The following is a 19590-nucleotide window of genomic DNA, read 5'->3' on the forward strand; positions in this document are numbered from 1 at the left end:
TGGCATGATCTTGACTCACTGCAACCTCTGCCTCCCGGGTTCAGGCGATTCTCCTGCCTCAGCCTCCCAAGTATTTGGGATTACAGGTGTGCATCATGATGCCCAGTTAATTTTTGCATTTTGAGTAGAGATGGGGTTTCACAGTGTTGGTCAGGCTGGTCTCAAATTTCTGACCTTAGGTGATCCACCCACTCCGGCCTCCCAAAGTGCTGGGATTACAGGTGTGAGCCACCTTGCCAGGCCTAGTTGGTTTTTTTTTTTTTTTTTGGTTTACAATGTAAGCCTAGTTCATAGTATTTTGCCAAGATGAAGTGTAGGGCAAATTGGATCTGTAGGTAGAGTAACCTATTAAATTGGTTAACTGCTGTCAAAGAAAACCTAGGCACATGAAGGGAATTATAGTTGGTGCCCATCCAGATATTATACAGGAATTCATGGTTTCTCCTTGGTCTTCTTCTGAATTACGTAATGAAGAATTATTTCGTTGTTTTTTGAAAACGTAGTTACATTTCATCATTGCTTAAATTCATGTTTTTAAAATATGAACCATTCATCATAATCACATGGAGAACCTTTAAAAGACTTAAAGTTTCTCACTCAGGAGGTCAGGGATAGGCCCAAGAATTTGCACTTACAATAGGTTTCCAGGTGATGCCAATGTTCCTGGCCTGATTTCACTTTGAGAACCACTGCTTAAAATCATGCTATGTTTTGTTTGCTTCATTTGTGGACCCAGACTGACTTGCCCCTACAGCCTGGACTCCAGCCACACTGAAATAATTGTAGCTACAATTATTGCCACACCGTTTATTTAATCAGTTCCTTTGGATGTATTGTTTCCTCTGCCTGCAATACTCATTTGTCTCACTTCATTTCTTCATCTGACCAACTCATGGTTGTATTTGAAGATTTAGTTCAGGTTTTCTTTCCCTAAGGAAGATCTCCCCAAGGCCTCCTTCTGTCTGGTATGTACTTATTTATTTATTATTTTTTAAATTTTTTTAAAAAGACAGGGTTTCACCATGTTGGTCAGGCTGGTCTTGAACTCCTGACTTCAGGTGATCCGCCTGCCTTCACTTCCAAAGTGCTTGGATTACAGGCGTGAGCCACCACGCCTGGCCCCTGCGATGTACTTTTTATGCTTTCAGGGGACACCCGGCAAATGGAAAAGTTTTGATACTTTGAAGCTGGCTAGACTTGTGTTTAAAGTCTTTCACTGACACTAACTAGTTTTGCAATGTTGCATCAAATACAACCTCTCTCTGTATCTCCATTTTCTTATCTATAAAACAGGGAAGATGCTGATGATGGTAGTGATACCATCCAACATCTACTGAACATTTGTTATGTGCCAGGCTCTATGCTGAGCCCTCTGCATGCCTTATCTCATTTAGTTTTTATATTTACCCTTTCACGCTTACCCATAGGTGCCTTATGCACCTCAATTTTGTAGGTGAAGGACTTGAGGCCCCCAGAGGTTGAGGAGCTTTGTCTTCCATCCCACAGCCGGAACATGGTAGAGCCAGGATATGGACCCAGGTCTTTCTGTCTTCATCCATACTCTTAGTTCTTGTTGTATATACTTACAGTGTTTATGAAGACAAACTAAAACAGTGTAACAGTGGCTAAGCATAGGCTTTAGAGTCAGTTGGACACAGGTTCAAATCCTAGTTCTGTCCTTTATTGATTGTATGACTTTGAGTTACGTGGTTTTGCCTAGTCTTGGTATCTCATCTTTCCTTTAGTTTTCTTTTCCTGGAAATGAGAATATGGGAAATATACATTAGTTCCCTCCTATTTGTGAATATGTTCCAAGACACCAGTGTATGTCTGAAACCCCATGGAAGGTACTGAGCCTTATATATATTTTTTCTTGTGTATACATACCTGTGATTAATTTATAAATTAAGCACACTAAGATTAACAGCAAAAACTAATTATAAAGTAGAACAGCATCACTACTTTTGAGCTTTATGGCCATGGTTAAGTTAAACAAAAGTTAATTGAATGTAAGGACTGCAATACTGCTACAGGCCATTCAATAACTGAGGGGGCTACCAAGTGACTAATGGTGGGTAGTGAGTGTACACTGCATGAACATGCTGGACAAAGGGATGATTTACATCCCAGTCTAGATAGAGTGAGACAATGTTAGATTTCATCATGCTACTGAGAATGACATGCAATTTAAAATTTGTCAGTTGTGTATTTCTGGAGTTTTCCATGTAATGTTTTCAGACCGCAGTTGACTGCAGAGAACTAATCGAAACTGTGGATAACAGATTACTGAAATAGTATCCATTAAGGATGATGATACCTATCCATAGGTTTGTTGTGAGGATTAAGTTAGAATGACATAAAGCCCTTAGCCAAAGGCCTGGTATATAGGGTCTGAAAATATTACCTATTGGATTTATTATTAATATAATGATGATGACAGTAATATTTCAGAGTTGTGAGAATTCCTATAAAGCCTTTAGAACGGCACCTGGCACATAAGTAAGTGCTCAAAATGGTACTTATTAGTATGATATTTTTATTGTTAAATGCTTATGCCCCATTTATTTTCCCTCTACCCACCCCAAAATAGAGTGTGAAACACCTAGGACAGTAGCAGGTGCACCATAGGCTTTTGTTAATGTTCTTACATGTGATCCTGTAAGCTTGTTTAGGATAAAGCTATTCTTAAAGTCATGAAATGTTTGTCTCAATGAAGCAAAGTGGGCACCCAATTTGAATAGCTCTAGTAAGAAACTGACATGGCAGGTTTGGAGTTTTGGCATTACAATAACAGTAATATTTGAAACTACTTGGAGGTGACCTTTGATATTCCATTATCATGTTTCCCCTTTTTCCTTTGTTTCTTTGTTTAGTTTGCCTGTTGGTAAACGTTATATAAATGGGATCATGGTCTGTGTTTTCTTCTGTCAGGTTTTTTTGTTTTTGGCCTAAATACTTCTTTTGAGATTTACCTGTGTTGTGCTATATAGCTAGATTATCAGTTTTCATGCCAAAATTCTGTTCTCTAGTATAATAGATTACACATTTTTACCATTGATGAACATTTGGATTGTTTTTAGCTTGGAGCTACGCACATTTTTGAAGGTGTTTCCTTCAAGAGTTTCTCTTATACATTATGATTAGAATAGCTGGATTATGAGCAGTGTGCATATTCCACTTCTTTAGGTAATGCCAAATTAACTCCTAGAGAGTTTGTACTAGTTTAGACTTCCACCATCAGGATATAAAAATTCTCAGGCCAGGTGAGGTGGCTTATGCCTGTAATCTCAGCAGTTTGAGAAGCCAAAGTGGGCAGATTACCTGAGGTCAGAAGTTTGAGACCAGTCTGGCCAACATGGCAAAACCCTTTCTCTACTAAAAGTATGAAAATTAGCCAAGTGTGGTGTAATCGCAGCTACTCGGAGGGTGAGGCAGGAAAACTGCATGAACCTGGGAGATGAAGGTTACAGTGAGCCGAGATCGCACCACTGCACTCCAGGCTGGCTGACAGAGCAAGACTCTGTCTCAAAAAGAAAAAAAAAATTCCAAATGATCCATAACCTCACAAGCCTGGCTTTTTTTTAATTTTTATTTTTCCAGTTGAGTAACAACAAAACAGCACCTCATTATGATTTAATTTGTACTTCTCTAATGAGTTTGGGTATCTTATATTGTCATTGGCCATTTGTGTCTCTCTTCTGTGTAATGCCTGTTTATGAGCTTTACTCATTTTTTTAATGGTGGTTTTTCATTTTTTTAGTGTTTGATATATATGTTGCAAATTGCTTCTCTCAATAACTTACCTTTTAATTTCCTTTTTAATACCTTTTTGTCAATGCCATCACTTTAACAGAATTAAGAAAAATCTTTTGATGAATGTAAGCTTTTTTTTTTTTTTNAGGCTGGAGTGCAATGGCATGATCTCGGCTCACCGCAACCTCCGCCTCCCGGGTTCAGGCAATTCTCCTGCCTCAGCCTCCTGAGTAGCTGGGATTACAGGCATGCGCCACCATGCCAAACTAATTTTCTGTATTTTTAGTAGAGACGGGGTTTCACCATGTTGACCAGGATGGTCTCGATCTCTTGACCTCGTGATCCACCCGCCTCGGCCTCCCAAAGTGCTCGGATTACAAGCATGAGCCACCGCGCCCAGCTGAATGTAAGTTTTTATCAGTCTTTTTCTTTAGAGTTTTTAGTAAAGAAATTCTTCCTTAAGGTCATAAAAATAGTTTACCATGTTTTTTCCTAAACTTTAAAACAAATTTCTATTCATGTTAATCTGGAATTATTAATATGGAATTTATTTTTTGTGTGAGGTGCAGATTCATTTTCACATTTTTTTCTATAAAGACCAGTTTCTCAGAGCCATCTAATGAAAATACAGTCAGCACGTTGTATTACGGGTTCCACATCCAAAGATTCAACTAACCTCAGATCAAAAACATTCAAGGGGTAAAATATTCTATAGAATTCCCAAAACCACAACTTGAACTTGCTGTATGCTGAATACTACATTGACTGTACGTAAATGACGTGATGTGTGGGCATTGTATTAGATATTGTAAGTAATTTAGAGATGATTTAAAGTAGGCATTTTACATGAGAGATGGGGTTTCACCATGTTGGCCAGGTTGGTTTCAATCTCCTGACCTTGTGATCCACCCGCTTGGCTTCCCAAAGTGCTGGGATTACAGGTGTGAGCCACCGTGCCCAGGCAAGATCTCTCTCTCTTTAGTTAGTCTATCCTCATGCCATATACCACTCTAATTACTACGGTTTTAGAAAATGTCTTACAGAATCGGTCAGATGTGGTAGCTCATGCCTGTAATCCCAGCACTTTGGGAGGCTGAGGTGGGTGGATCACATCACTGGAGGTCAGGGGTTAGACTCCAGCCTGGCTTACATGGTAAAACCCCATCTTTACCAAAAAGTACAAATGTTAGCTGCTTGTGGTGGCAGACAGACACTTGTAGTCCTAGGGAATGGAGGCAAAGTTGCAGTGAGCAGAGATTCCATCACTGCACTCCAGCCTGGGTGACAGAGTGAGACTCCTTCAAAAAGAAAAAGAAGTAAAGAAAATGTCATAGAATCTAATAGTGTAAACTCCCGGCTTACTTCTTCTCTAGGAATGTCTTGGTTTTCGTTTTTTATTTTTGAGACACAGTTTTGCTCTTGTTGCCCAGGCTGGAGTGCAATGGCGCTCTTGGCTGACCACAACTTCCACCTCCCAGGTTCAAGCGATTCTCCTGCCTCAGCCTCCTGAGTAGCTGAAATTACAGGCACGCACAATAATGCCTGGCTAATTATGTATTTTTTTAGTAGAGACGGGGTTTTCCATCTTGGTCAGGCTGGTCTTGAACTCCCGACCTCAGGTTATTGGCCTGCCTCAGTCTCCCAAATTGCTGGGATTACAGGCTTGAGCCATCACACCTGGCCATGTATTGTTTTTAAATGTTCTGGGCCAGACACAGTGGCTCACCTCTGTAATCCCAGCACTTTTGGAGGCCGAGGTGGGTGGATCATGAGGTCAGAAGATCAAGACCATCCTGGCTAGCATAGTGAAACCTCCTCTCTACTAAAAATACGAAAAAAATTAGCTGGGTATGGTGGCACACGCCTATTATTCCAGCTACTTGGGAGGCTGAGGTAGGAGAATTGCTTCAACCCAGGAGGTGGAGGTTGCAGTGAGCCGAGATCGAGCCATTGCACTCCAGCCTAGGTGACAAAGCAAGACTCCATCTCAAAAAAAAAAAAAAAAGTTCCATTTAACTGTTGGTGTATACAAATGTAAATGACTTTTGTATATCTATATCCTGCAGACTTCCTAATGTTTTGTGGTTTTGCCTAGGCTAGTACTTATAATAATAATAAGCAACCTTGGTTTAAAACAGTGGTTCTTAAGTGGGGGCAGTTTGCTCCTCAGGGGACATTTGACAATGTCTTGAGACTTTTTGGTTGTCATAGTTGGGAAGCAGAAGTGTTACTACTGGCCTATAACAGAAAGAGGCCAGAGTGTTGCTAAACATCCTGCAATCATAGGACAGCTACTGCAGCAAAGGATTTATCCAGCCCCAAGTGTTAGTTGTGCCAAGGTTGAGAAATCGTATTTTAAATGGAATGTGTTAATATTTTATTATTATGCAGAATTTCAATCACAAAAATAAAATGGTAAGAAGAATTCCCAATACCAACAGTTAACCATGGTGGGCCAGTATTATTAACTCTCTTCCTTCCCCCAACTTCTGCTGAATTATTTTAAAACAAATGCAAGGTATCACATCATTTCATGTATGAATACTTATGTGTTTTACTAAAGTAGAGGTTCCCAAATTACGGTTTCAGAATACCTGAAAAATCTTTCAGGAGATCTCCAAGGTTAAAACTATTTTCACAGTAATACTAAGATGTTATTTGAATTTTCCTTCTGTTGATGTTTGTGCTGATACTGCCAAAGAGCTGGTATATAAAACTGTGAATGCCTTAGCACAAATCAAGGCAGTGGCACAAAACTGTAATTAGTACTCATTGTACTTACAGTACTGTCACATTCTCTTCTGCTAAAAAACAAACCAACTAGATGTCATCATAGCGGGGCATGGTGGCTCACACCTGTAATCCCAGCACTTTAGGAGGCTGAGCAGGTGGATTGCCTGAGGTTGGGAGTTCAAGATCAGCCTGACCAACATAGAGAAACCCTGTCTCTACTAAAAACACAAAATTAGTTGGGCGTGGTGGCGCATACCTGTAATCCCAGCTACTGAGGAGGCTGAGGCAGGAGAATCACTTGAATCCAGGAGGCGGAAGCTTCAGTGAGCTGAGATTGTGCCATTGCACTCCAGCCTGGGCAACAAGAGTGGAAAAAAAAAGAAACGTAAAAGAGGATCCAAGATGGCCAAATAGGAACCACTCTGGAGTGCAGTTTCTAGGAAAAACAACACAGAGGGTGAGTGCCCACTGCATTTCCAAACAAATTTTCACTGCCCACAGACCAGGAGATTCCCAGTCCGAAAAGTGCCACAAAGTTTCTAACACAGCAGTTTCAGCCGGTGCCAGACTGGCACACAAAAACTCACACAAATCTGGGCTGCCATTTCAACTGGCACCTGTAATACCTGGGAGACAGAGCCACCCAATCAACTGAAAGGGAGGGGGCAGAGTCAGGAAGCCAGGCGACCTGGTTTGGCGAGTAGCACCCCCACAAAACAAGCAATCTGAAATGCTCTGGATTCAGAGTTTCACAGCAAGTGCAGCAGGATCCAGGACAGTCCAGCTCCGTGGGGAGAAGGGCAACCACCACTACCGAGGCAGTTCACACAGCAGCTGGGCAGAGCCTGTGGCAGCACAGCACTTGAGCTCCTATAAGGGACAGACTGTCTCCTCAAGCACCTCCATGACCCCCATAAACCCAAAGAGATGCCTCATAAAAGGGAGTTCAGGCTGACATCTGGCAGGTACCCTTCTGGAACAAAGATAACAAGAAGAAACCAGCAGCAACCCTTAGTGTTCTGCAGCCACCGTGGGTGATCCCAAGCCAAGCAGGGTCTTGGAGTGAAACTCCAGCAGTCGCAGCAGAGGGGCCTGTTAGAACGAAAACTAAGAAACAAAGAACTAACTTCATCATAAACAAACTGAATGTCCACTCGGAGACCCCATCTGAACATCAACAACTACAAAGACCACAGGTAGATAAAGCCACTAAGATGGGAAGAAACCAGCACAAAAAGGATGAAAACACCAAAAACCAGAATGCCTCTTCACCTCCAAAGGATCACAACTCCTCACAAGCTAGGGATCAAAGATGGACGGAGAATGAATCTGATGAATTCACAGAAACAGGCTTCAGAAGGTGGGTAATGACGAACTTCTTAGAGCTAAAAGAACATGTGCTTACCCAAAGCAAAGAACCTAGAAAAATGGTTAGATGAGCAAAATGTCAGTAGTGCTAAGGTGGAGGGGAGAAAAAAAAAAGGTTAGAGGAAATGCTAACTGAACAGAAAATAATATAAATGACTCGATGGAGCTGAAAAACACAGCATGAGAACTTTGCGAAGGGTACACAAGTTACAATAGCCAAATCAACCAAGCAGAAAAAAGGATATCAGAGACTGAAGATCAACTCAATGAGATAAAACTAGAAGGTAAGAATAGAGAAAAAAGTGAAAAGAAATTAACAAAGCCTCCAAGAAATATGGGATCATGTGAAAAGGCCTAATCTACGTTTGACAAGTGTACCTGAATGTGATGGAGAGAATGAATCCAAGCTGGAAAACACTCTTCAGGGTATTATCCAGGAGAATTTCCCCAACCAAACAAGCCAGGCCATGATTCAAAGTCCAGAAAATACCAGAGAACACCACAAAGATAAGAGCAACCCCAAGGCACATAATTGTCAGATTCACCAGGGTTGAAATTAAGGAAAAAATGCTAAGGGCAGCCAGAAACAAACGTCAGGTTATCCACAAAGGGAAGCCCATCAGATTCACAGTGGATCTCTGCAGAAACCCTACAAGCCAGAAGAGAGTGGGGGCTGATATTCAACATCCTTAAAAGAACTTTCAACCTAGAATTTCATATCCGTCCATCCAAAGCTTCATAAGCAATGAAGAAAGAAAATCCTTTATGGACAAGCAATTGCTGAGAGATTTCGTCACCAACAGGCCTGCCTTAAAGAGCTCCTGAAAGAAGCACTAAACAAGAAAAGGAACAGCCAGTACCACCCACTCCAAAAACCTACCAAATGGTAAAAACCATCAACACAATGAAAAAAAAGTGTCAACTAACGGGCAAAACATTCAGCTAGCATCAAAATGGCAGGATCAAATTCACACATAACAATATTAACCTTAAATGGAAATGGGCTAAATGCCCCAATCAAAAGACACAGACTGGCAAATTTGATAAAAAGTCAAGACCCATTGGTGTGCTGTATTCAGGAAACCCATCTCATGTGCAAAGACACACATAGGCACAAAATAAAGGGATGGAGGAAGATTTACCAAGCAAATGGAGAGCAAAAAAAAGCAGGAGTTGGCCGGGCGCGGTGGCTCAAGCCTGTAATCCCAGCACTTTGGGAGGCCAAGGCAGGTGGATCACGAGGTCAAGAGATCAAGACCATCCTGGTCAACATGGTAAAATCCCATCTCTACTAAAAATACAAAAAATTAGCTGGGCGTGGTGGTGTGTGCCTGTAATCCCAGCTACTCAGGAGGCTGAGGCAGGAGAATTGCCTGAACCCAGGAGGCGGAGGTTGCGGTGAGCCGAGATCATGCCATTGCACTCCAGCCTGGGTAACAAGAGCGAAACTCCGTCTCAAAAAAAAAAAAAAAAAAAAGCAGGAGTTGCAATCCTAGTCTCTGATAAAATGGACTTTGTCTCAAGAAGGGCATTACATAATGGTAAAAGGATCAATGCATCAAGAAGAGCTAACAATCCTGAATATATACGCACCCAATACAGGAGCACCCAGGTACATAAAACAAGTTCTTAACAACCTACAAAGAGACTTAGACTTCCACAGAGTAACAGAGACTTTAACACTTCATTGTCAATATTAGATCAATGAGACAGAGTATTAACAAGGATATCCAGGACTTGAACTGAGATCTGGACCACGTGGACCTAATAGACATCTACAGAAATCTCTACCCCAAATCCACAGAATATACATTCTTCTCAGCACCGCATTGCACCTACTCTAAAACTGACCACATAATTGGAAGTAAATCACTCCTCAGAAAATGCAAAAGAACAGAAATTTTAACAGTCTCTAAGACCACAGGGCAATCAAATTAGAACTCAGAGTTAAAAAACTTAACTCAGAACCGCACATCTTCATGGAAACTGAACATGAATGTCGACTGGATAAACAATGAAATTAAGGCAGAAATAAAGATGTTCTTTGAAACCAACGAGAAAAGAGACACAACGTACCAGAATCTCTAGGACATAGTTAAAGCAGTGTCTAGAGGGAAATTTATAGTAACAAATGCCCACATGAGAAGCGAGGAAAGATCTAAAATCAACACCCTAGCATCAAAATTGAAACCGCTAGAGAAGCAACATCAAAAACATTCAAAAGCTGGCTGGGTGCAGTGGCTCACACCTGTAATTGCAGCACTCTGGGAGGCCAAGGCGGGCGGATCACCTAAGGTTGGAAGTTCAAGACCAGCCTGACCAACATGGTAAAACCCTGTCTTTAAAAAAAAGAAAAAAAATTCAAAAGTTAGAAGAAAAGAAATAACTAAGATCAGAGCAGAACTGAAGGAGATAGACAAAAAACCCTTCAAAAAAATCAATCCAGGAGCTGGTTTTTTGAAAAGATGAACAATATAGACAGACTGCTACTGAGATTAATAAAAAAAGAAAAGGGAGAAGAATCAAATAGATCCAATAAAAAATGATAAAGGGGATATCACCACTGATTCCACAGAAATACAAACTACATTGAGAAATTACTACAAACAAGTTTATCCACATAAACCAATAAACCTGGAAGAAATGGATAAATTCCTGGACACTTGCACTCTCCCAAGCCTAAACCAGGAAGAAGTGACAACCTTGAATAGACCAATAAGAAGGGCTGAAGTTGAGGCAGCAATTAATAGCCTAACAACCAAAACAAGTCCAGGTCCAGACAGATTCACACCTGAAAAGACATACAAAGAGAGCTGGTACCATTCCTTCTGAAACTATTCCAAACAATCCAAAAAGAGGAAATCCTTCCCAAATCATTTTATGAGACCAACATCACCCTGATACCAAAATCCAGCAGAGACTCAACAAAAGAAACTTCAGGCCAATCTCCATGATGAACATAGATGCAAAAATCTTCAGTAAAATACTGGCAAACTGATTGCAATAACACATCAAAAAGCTTATCCATCACAATCAAGTAGGCTTCATTCCAGGGATGCAGTGCTGATTCAACATACACATGTCTGTAAATGTAATCCACCACATAAAAAGAACCAAAGACAAAAACCACATGACTATCTCAATACATGTAAACAAGGCCTTTGACAAAATTCAAGAGCCCTTCATGCTAAAACCTCTCAATAAACTAGTATTGAAGGAACATATCTCAAAACAATAAAAGCTATTTACAACAAACCTACAGCCAATATCATACTGAATGGGCAAAAACTGGAAGCACTCCCTTTGAAATCCGGCACTAGACAAGGTTGCCCTCTGTCACCACTCCTATTCAATACAGTATTGGAAGTTCTAGCCAGAGCAATCAGGCAAGAAAAAGAAATAAACCATATTCCATTAGGAAAGGAGGAAGTCAAATTGTCTTTATTTGCAGACTACATGATTGTATATTTAGAAGACCGTACTGTCTCAGCCCAAAATCTCCTTAAACTGATAAGCAACTTCAGCAAAGTCTCAGGTTACAAAATCAATGTGCAGAAAGCACAAGCATTTCTATACACCAATAACAGACTAACAGCCAAATCATGAGCAAACTCCCCTTCACAACTGCTACAGAGAGAATAAAATACCTAGAAATACAACTAACAAAGGATGTAAAGGACCTCTTCAAGGAGAGCTACAAACCACTGCTCAAGGAAATAAAAGGACATAAACAGATGGAGAAACATTCCACGCTTATGGTTAGGAAGAATAAGTATCACAAAAATGGCCATACTGCCCAAAGTAATTTAAAGATTCAACACTATCCCCATCAAGCTACCAATGACCTTCTTCACAGAACTGGAAAAAAACCACCTTACACTTCATATGGAACCAAAAAAGTGAGTCTGCATAGCCAAGACAATCCTAAGAAAAAAGAACAAAGCCAGAGGCATCACGCTACCTGATTTCAAACTACCCTTCAAGGCTACAGTAATCAAAACAGCATGGTACTGGCACCAAAACAGATTCAGATCAATAGAAAAGAACAAAGGCCTCGAGGCAACGCCACACATCTACAACCATCTAATCGTTGACAAATCTGACAAAAACACGCAATGGGGAAAGGATTTCCCATAAATGGTGTTGGGAAAACTGGCTAGCCATGTGCGGAAAGCAGAAACTGGACCCCTTCCTTACACCTTACACTAAAATTAACTCAAGATGCATTAAAGGCTTAAACATAAGACCTAACACCAGAAAAACCCTAGAAAAAAACCTAGGCAAAACCATTCAGGACATAGGCAAAGGCAAGGACTTCAAGACTAAAACACCAAAAGCAATGGCAACAAAAGCCAAAATAGACAAATGGGTTCTAATTAAACTCCAGAGCTTCTGTACAGCAAAAGAAACAATCATTAGAGTGAACCAACAACCAACAGAATGGGAAAAAATTTTTGCAACCTACTCATCTGACAAAGGGCTAATATCCAGACTCTACAAAGAAGTAAAACAGATTTACAAGAAAAAAAGCAAACCCATCCAAATTTGGGCAAAGGATATCAACAGACACTTCAAAAGAAGACACATACGAGGCAAACAAACATATGAAAACATGCTCATCATCACTGATTATTAGAGAAATGCAAATCAAAACCACATTGAGATACCATCTCATGCCAGTTAGAATGGCAATCATTAAAAAATCTGGAGATAACAGATGCTGGAGAGGATATGGAGAAATAGGAACTTTTCCACTATTGGTGGGAGTATAAAGTAGTTCAACCATTGTGGAAGACAGTGTGGTGCTTCCTCAAGGACCCAGAAATAGAAATTCCATTTAACCCAGCAATCCCATTACTGTGTATATACCCAAAGGATTATAAATCATTCTTAAGACATATGCACACGTATGTTTACTGCAGCACTGTTTACAATAGCAAAGACCTGGAACCAACCCAAATGCCCATCAACGACAGACTGGACAAGGAAAATGTGGCACATATACACCATGGAATACAATGCAGCCTTAAAAAATGATAAGTTAGTCTCCTTTGTAGAGACATGGATGCATCTGGAAACCATCATTCTCAGCAAACTGACACAAGAACAAAAAATCAAACACCAAATGTTCTCACTAATAGGCAGGTATTGAACAATAAGAACACATGGACACAGAGAGGGGAGCATCACACACTGGGGTCTGTTGGGGGGAGGGGGTCAAGGGATGGACAGCAGCGGGGTGGGGAGTTCAGGGAGGAATAATATGGGGAGAAATGCCAGTTGTAGGTGAGGGGGGATGGAGGCAGCAAACCACATTGCAATGTATATACCTATGTAACAATCCTGCATGATCTGCACATGTACCCCAGAACCTGAAGAACAATAAAAAAAAAAAATAAGTATATTAAATTTTAAAAATGACAAAATTTTAAAAATATTTTTGTTCATTACATATTAATAATAAACCATTACATGTTGATATAACTAATACAAAACAAAATTTTTAAAATATTTATTATTCAGGCCAGGCACAGTGGCTCACGCCTGTAATCCAAGCACTTTGGAGGCCAAGGCAGGCGGATCACCTGAGGTCGGGAGTTCAAGACCAGCCTGACCAACATGGTGAAACCCCATCTTTAAAAAAATAAACTAAAAAAATAAAAATATTTATTATTCATTACATTTAACAATAAAATTCGCTGGGCACAATGGCTCATGCCTGCAATCCCAGCACTTTGAGAGGCCAAGGTGGGAAAACCACCTGAAGTCAGGAGTTCTAACATGGTGAAACCCTGTCTCTACTAAAAATACAAAATTAGCCCGGTGTGGTGGCGGGCACCTGTAATCCCAGCTACCTGGGAGGCTAAGGTAGGAGAATTCCTTAAACCCAGGAGGTGGAGGTTGCAGTGAGCTGAGATTGTGCCATTGCACTCCAGCCTGGGTAACCAGAGCGAAACTCTGTCTTAAATAATAATAAAACCATTACATGTTGATGTACATAATACTTTCTTTTTTTGAGACAGAGTCTCACTCTGTGAAGCAGTGCAATCTTGGCTCACTGCAAACTCTGCCCCCCGGGTTCAAATGATTCTCCTGCCCCAGCCTCCAAAGTAGCCTGGATTACAGGCACCAGCCACCATGCCTGGCTAATTTTTGTATTTTTTTAGTACAGATGGGGTTTTGCCATGTTGGAAAAGCTGGTTTTGAACTCCTGACCCCAGGTAATCTACCCGCTTCATTCTCCCAAAGTGTTGGGATTGCAGGTGTGAGCCACCACACCCAGCCCGATTAATATATTTTTTTAAAACACTGATTAGTCAGGCAACAACACTGGGCAGGGGTCTCCTCTCAGTCCCAGTGACAAAAACCTCACTGCACGGCTCTGGAGTTGCAATGGCTGCAAAGCCAAAAGGCTCTGACTTGAGTTTTCATTACTTTATTTGTATTTCTATTTGTATTGTGAGGCAAGGTCCTGCTCTGTCACTGAGGCTGGAGTGCAGTTGTGCACTTTATAGCTCACTGCAGCCTCAATGTCCTGGGCTCAAGCCATCTTCCTGCCTCAGCTCCCCAGTGCTGGTACTACAGTTGAGTGCCACCATACCCAGCTTTTTAAAATTTTTTTATAGAGTAAGGGGGTCTTGCTATGTTGCCCAAGCTGACCTCAAACTCCTGACCTCAAGAGATCTAACCACCTCAGCCTCCTGAGTGGGGGCTAAGACTACAAGTACACATTACCATGCCTAGCTACATTTATTTTATTTTGTTAAATTTTGAAAAATATTTTGTAGAGGGGAAGTCTATTCCTATGTTGCCCAGGCTGGTCTTGAACTCCTGCCCTTAAAAGGTACTCCCATTTCTGCTTCCCAAACAGCTGTGACTACAGGCATGAGCCACCACACTGAGCCTGAAGAGATTTCTTTAATCTAGCATCCCTTACTTGTTAAGATTGAGAAAGGCAGTGGTGTTTTTTTTTTTTTTTTAATTACTTAATAATTCAGTAAGAATGAAATTCAACCTTGACCCCTACCTTTTCTCAAACCCCACATCCAGTCTGTCAGGAAACCCTGTTGACTGTTCACCGTGTACTGAAGATCCCCACCCAGCAGCTCCCTGGCCTCGTCCCCTACTTCTCTCCTCTAACCATCTCTCACCACCGCCATGACCCTGATCAGGACCACTATCATCTCCCACCTGGGTGTTGTCACAGCTTGGCCCCCATGCTTCTACCCAAATCTTCCCACAACTCAGCAGCCAGAGAATGCTTTCAAATCGGGAGACAGCTCATGTCGTCTCTGCTCAGAACCATCCCACGATCCCCATCTCAAAGTAAAAGCCAAAGCCCAGCAATAACTTCCCAGGGCTTATATGATCTGTACTGATCCTCACCCAGCAACTCCCTGGCCTCCTCCCCTAATTCTCTCCTTCTCTTCTTCTGTTCCCCTGGTCTCCTTCCAGAGCCTCAGACACACCTCAAACTATTCCATTGTTTCTACCTACAATGCTCTTCCCTCAGCACCTTGGCCAGTTCCTTCCTCCCCTTCAAGATTTTGCTGTTTTCACTTAGGAGGCCACCCTTGACCATTCTGTTTAACACTGCCATCTGTCCCCATTATCACCATGTTCATTTCTTTTTTTAAAAAAAAGACAAGATATCACTCTGTCACCAAGGCTGAGTGCAGTGGTGCAGTCTCAGCTCACTGCAACCTCGAATTCCCAGGCTCAACCGATCCCCCTACCACAGCCTCCCTGGTAGCTGAAACTATAGGTGCATGCCTTCATGCCTGGCTAATCTTTTTTATTTTATTTTATGATGGAGTTTCACTCTTCTTTCCCAGGCTGTAGTGCAATGGTGTAATCCCAGCTTACTGCAACCTCCACCTCCTGGGTTCAAGTGATTCTCTTGCCTCAGCCTCCAAAGTAGCTGGGATTACAGGCATGTGCCACCATGCCTGGCTAATTTTCATATTTTTGGTAGAGATGGGGTTTTGCCATGTTGCCCAGGCTGGTCTTGTACTCCTGATCTCAGGTGATCTGCCCTCCTTAGCCTCCCAAATTGTTGGAACTACAGGTGTGAGCCACTGCATCTGGCCAATTTTATTTTTTGTAGTGACAGGGTCTATGTTGCCCAGGCTGGTCTTGAACTCCGGGCCTCAAGTGATCCTCCTGCCTGGATTCCATAGTGCTGGGATTACTGGCATGAGCCATCATGCCTGGCTTCATGTTTATTTCTTCTTGCTGCTGCAACAAACTACCCTACATTTAGTCACTTAAAACACCACAAATCTACCATCTTACAGTTCTGGGGGGTCAGAAGCCCAAACTAAGTCTATTAAGGCTAAAGTTAAGGTGTCAGCAGGGCTGCATTCCTTCTGGAGGCTCTGAGGTATTCCCTTGGCTTTTCCAGCTTCTGGAAGCCACCCCCATTCCTTGGATCATGGCCCCTGACTCCATCTTCAAAGCCAGAAGTGAAGCATCTTCAAATCTCCCTCTCTAACTCTGCTTCCATCACCCCATGTCCTGCTCCAATTCTGACTCTCCTACCCTCTTTCTTTTATAAAGACCCTTGTGATTGCTGGGCATGGTGGCTTCCACCCATAATCCCAACACTTTGGGAGGTCAAGGTAGAAGGAACACTTGAGGCCTGGAGTTTGAAACTAGCCTGGACAACATAGTGAGACCCCTCCTCTAAGAAAATATAAAAATAAATATTAGCCGGACATGGTGGTGTGCACCTGTACTCCCAGATACTTGAGAGGCTGAGGTAAGATGATTGCTTTAGCCCAGGAGTCTGAGATCAGACTGGGTGACATAACTAAATCTCGTCTCTACACAAAACAGCTGGACATGGTTGACATTCATGTGTAGTCCCAGCTACTTGGGAGGCTGAGGTAGGAAGATCGCTTGAGCTCAGTAGGTCAAAGCTATAGTGAGCTACGATCACATCACTGCACTCCAGCCTGGATGACACAGGGAGACTCTGTCTCAAAAAGAGAAATATATATTTGGTCTCTGTCCCTGGTTCCTGGCACTGAGCTTCTAAATCTTATACAGACCTCAGTGATAGAAGTGATAGGAGCATCTTGAATATTTGGTCTTGGTTCCAGCTTTCTAACACAAGAGGCTCTAAAACTTTGGGAACTCCAGCGTAAGAATGCATCTGGAGATGTTATTGAGATGACTCGGTGGCTACATGCTCCTAGATTTCTTCAGGAGGGCTGACTGCCAGAGAAAGCAACACATGATTAGAGGCTTGGAACTTTCAGCCTCACCTGCTGAACTCCAGGAGGCAAGAGGGGCTGGAGATCGACTTAATCACCAGTGGCCAAAGACGTTATCAATCGTTCTTGCATAATAGAGCCTCCATAAGCAATGTGAACAGGGTTTGCAAAGCTTCTGGGCTGCTGAACACAGGAGGTGCTGGGAGGGTGGCATGTTCAACAGAGGGCATGGAAGCTCTGTGTCCCCCCCATTTACCTTCCCCTGGGCATCTTTTTTTTTTTTTTTGGTCCAGGCTAGAGTGCAGTGGCACAATTTCAACTGACTGCAACCTAAGCCTTCCCAGTCCCCAGCTCAAGGTATTCTCTTACCTCAGCTTCAGCAGTAGCTGGAACTATAGGTATACACCACCACACCCAGTTATTTATTTAGTTATTTCTATGTTTTTTTTTTTTTAGAGTAAGTCTTGCTCTGTTACCCGGGCTGGAGTGCAGTGGCATGATCTCGTCTCACCACAGCCTCTGCCTCCTAGGTTAAAGTGATTGTCTGCCTCAGCCTTTACAGTAGCTGCGATTACAGGCACCTATCACCACACCAGCTAACTTTTGTTTTTTTAGTAGAAACGAGGTTTCGCCGTGTTGGTCAGGCTGGTCTCAACACCTGACTTTGTGATCTACTCGCCTCAGCCTCCCAAAGTGCTGGGATTACAGGTGTGAGCCACCACACCCAGCTTTTTAAAAAAATTTTCATAGATACAGGGTTTCACCAAGTTGCCCAGGCTGGTCTCAAACTCCTGAGTTTAAGTGATCTTCCCACCTCGACCTCCCAAAGTGTTGGGATCACAGGCGTGAGCCACTGCACCCAGCATGCACATCTCCTTCACTGGCTGTTTCTGAGATGTGTCCTTTACAGTGAACCAGGAACAGGAAATGAACTGACCTGATGTGGTGGCTCACATCTGTAATCCTAGCACTTTAAGTGACAGGTGGGAGGAGTAAAGTGGTAACTTTGCAACCAACAGGTCTTTGAAGATTATAAAAATCTTTAACGGGATCTTTTAATATCACGTTGCATTCAAGACTATCTTCCTCTACAATCTATACAAACCATTATATATTCCCACATGTGCTTTAAAAGTCTCAGGCCTGGCTGGGAACGGTGGCTCACACCTGTAATCCCAGCACTTCGGGAGGCCAAAGCAGGCAGATCACGAGGTCAGATGTTTGAGACCAGCCTGGCCAACATGTTGAAACCCCATCTCTACTAAAAATACAAAGAAATTAGCTGGGCATAGTGGTGCACACCTGTAATCCCAGCTGCTCAGGAGGCTGAAGCAGGAGAATCACTTAAACCAAGGAGACGGAGGTTGCAGTGAGCTAAGCCACTGCACTCCAGTATGGGTAACACAGCCAGACTCTGTCTCAAAATAAATAAATAAATAAATAAAATCTCAGGCTTAAAAACAAGCCACGGATATTATTTTCTTTAGCAAAAGTAGTAGAAAATTATTAAAGAAAAAGTCAGTTGCATGCCGGTCAGGTGCAAACTGCATTCATATTTCAAAAGGTAATGTTGGAATGACTGACTCAGTGTTAGATCCAGATAAAAAGTAGAAGATAAAAATACATAAAATAAGTTGAACTTGATTACACATACTCTAGTGGTGAATGAATATTTGTCAACAAAAGATGTATTACTCAGAACAGAGATAAGAGTCCAACAAAGAATCCAAGAGCCTTACTTTTTATCACAAAATGAATCCTTTTCTTTGCAAGTAATATCCGTTCAAGGCCAGGAATTCCATAAGGAAATAGCCTTCTTAAAAAAAAATTCCTGGCCAGGCGTGGTGGTTCACACCTGTAATCCCAGCACTTTGGGAGGCTGACACAGGAGGATCACCTGAGGTCAAAAGTTCGAGACCGGCCTAGCCAACACGATGAAATCCCATCTCTACTGAAAATACAAAAATTAGCCTGGCATAATGGTTGGTGCCTGTAATCCCAGCTACTCAGCTACTCCTGCTGAGGCAGAACTGATTGAACTCAGGAGGTGGAGGTTGCAGGGGACCAAGATGGTGCCACTGCACTCTAGACTGGGCAACAAGGGAAAACTCTGTCTCAAAAAAAAAAAAAAAAAATTCCTTTGGAAAGGCCTCCTACATAAAGATGTTCAACATGAGACTGGAAAAAAGGGTATGGGATCATCACCGGACCTTTGGTTTTTACAGCTTGAGCTATAAGGACAAAAAGAAAAAGGGATATAATTTAAATACAATTTGTAGGAAAGAATAATTATGGAATCTGCATTGTTCTTTAAATTTTATAATTTGATCTTATTATTGTAATTAAGTCCAAAAAAAAAATAGTATGAGTAAAATAAAAAGAATACCAAACATGCTAAGATTTTCTTTTTCCCCCTCCCTTCCCCAAACATGCTAATATTCTGTTCATCAAAGTCTGTGGTGAAATATCCCATTACAAGGCCGGGTGCGGTGGCTCAAGCCTGTAATCCCAGCACTTT

General features: G+C 41.9%; 1 long non-coding RNA gene across 2 annotated transcripts in view; it reads right to left on the reverse strand.

The window, feature by feature from the left end:
• LOC108294478 overlaps positions 1–19590 on the reverse strand; it is a 31212-nt gene that overhangs the window by 1293 nt on the left and 10329 nt on the right. The window contains exon 3 of one of the 2 annotated variants that reach the window (XR_005197964.1): positions 1422–1755. This is a non-coding gene — a long non-coding RNA (uncharacterized LOC108294478). Of the gene's footprint in view, positions 1–250; positions 1756–19590 lie in introns of those variants that run through there. The other variant, XR_001821061.2, reaches the window with a different exon arrangement.

The sequence above is a fragment of the Cebus imitator genome, unplaced genomic scaffold (genome assembly GCF_001604975.1).
Source record: "Cebus imitator isolate Cc_AM_T3 unplaced genomic scaffold, Cebus_imitator-1.0 Scaffold581, whole genome shotgun sequence".
Classification (NCBI taxonomy): domain Eukaryota; kingdom Metazoa; phylum Chordata; class Mammalia; order Primates; family Cebidae; genus Cebus; species Cebus imitator.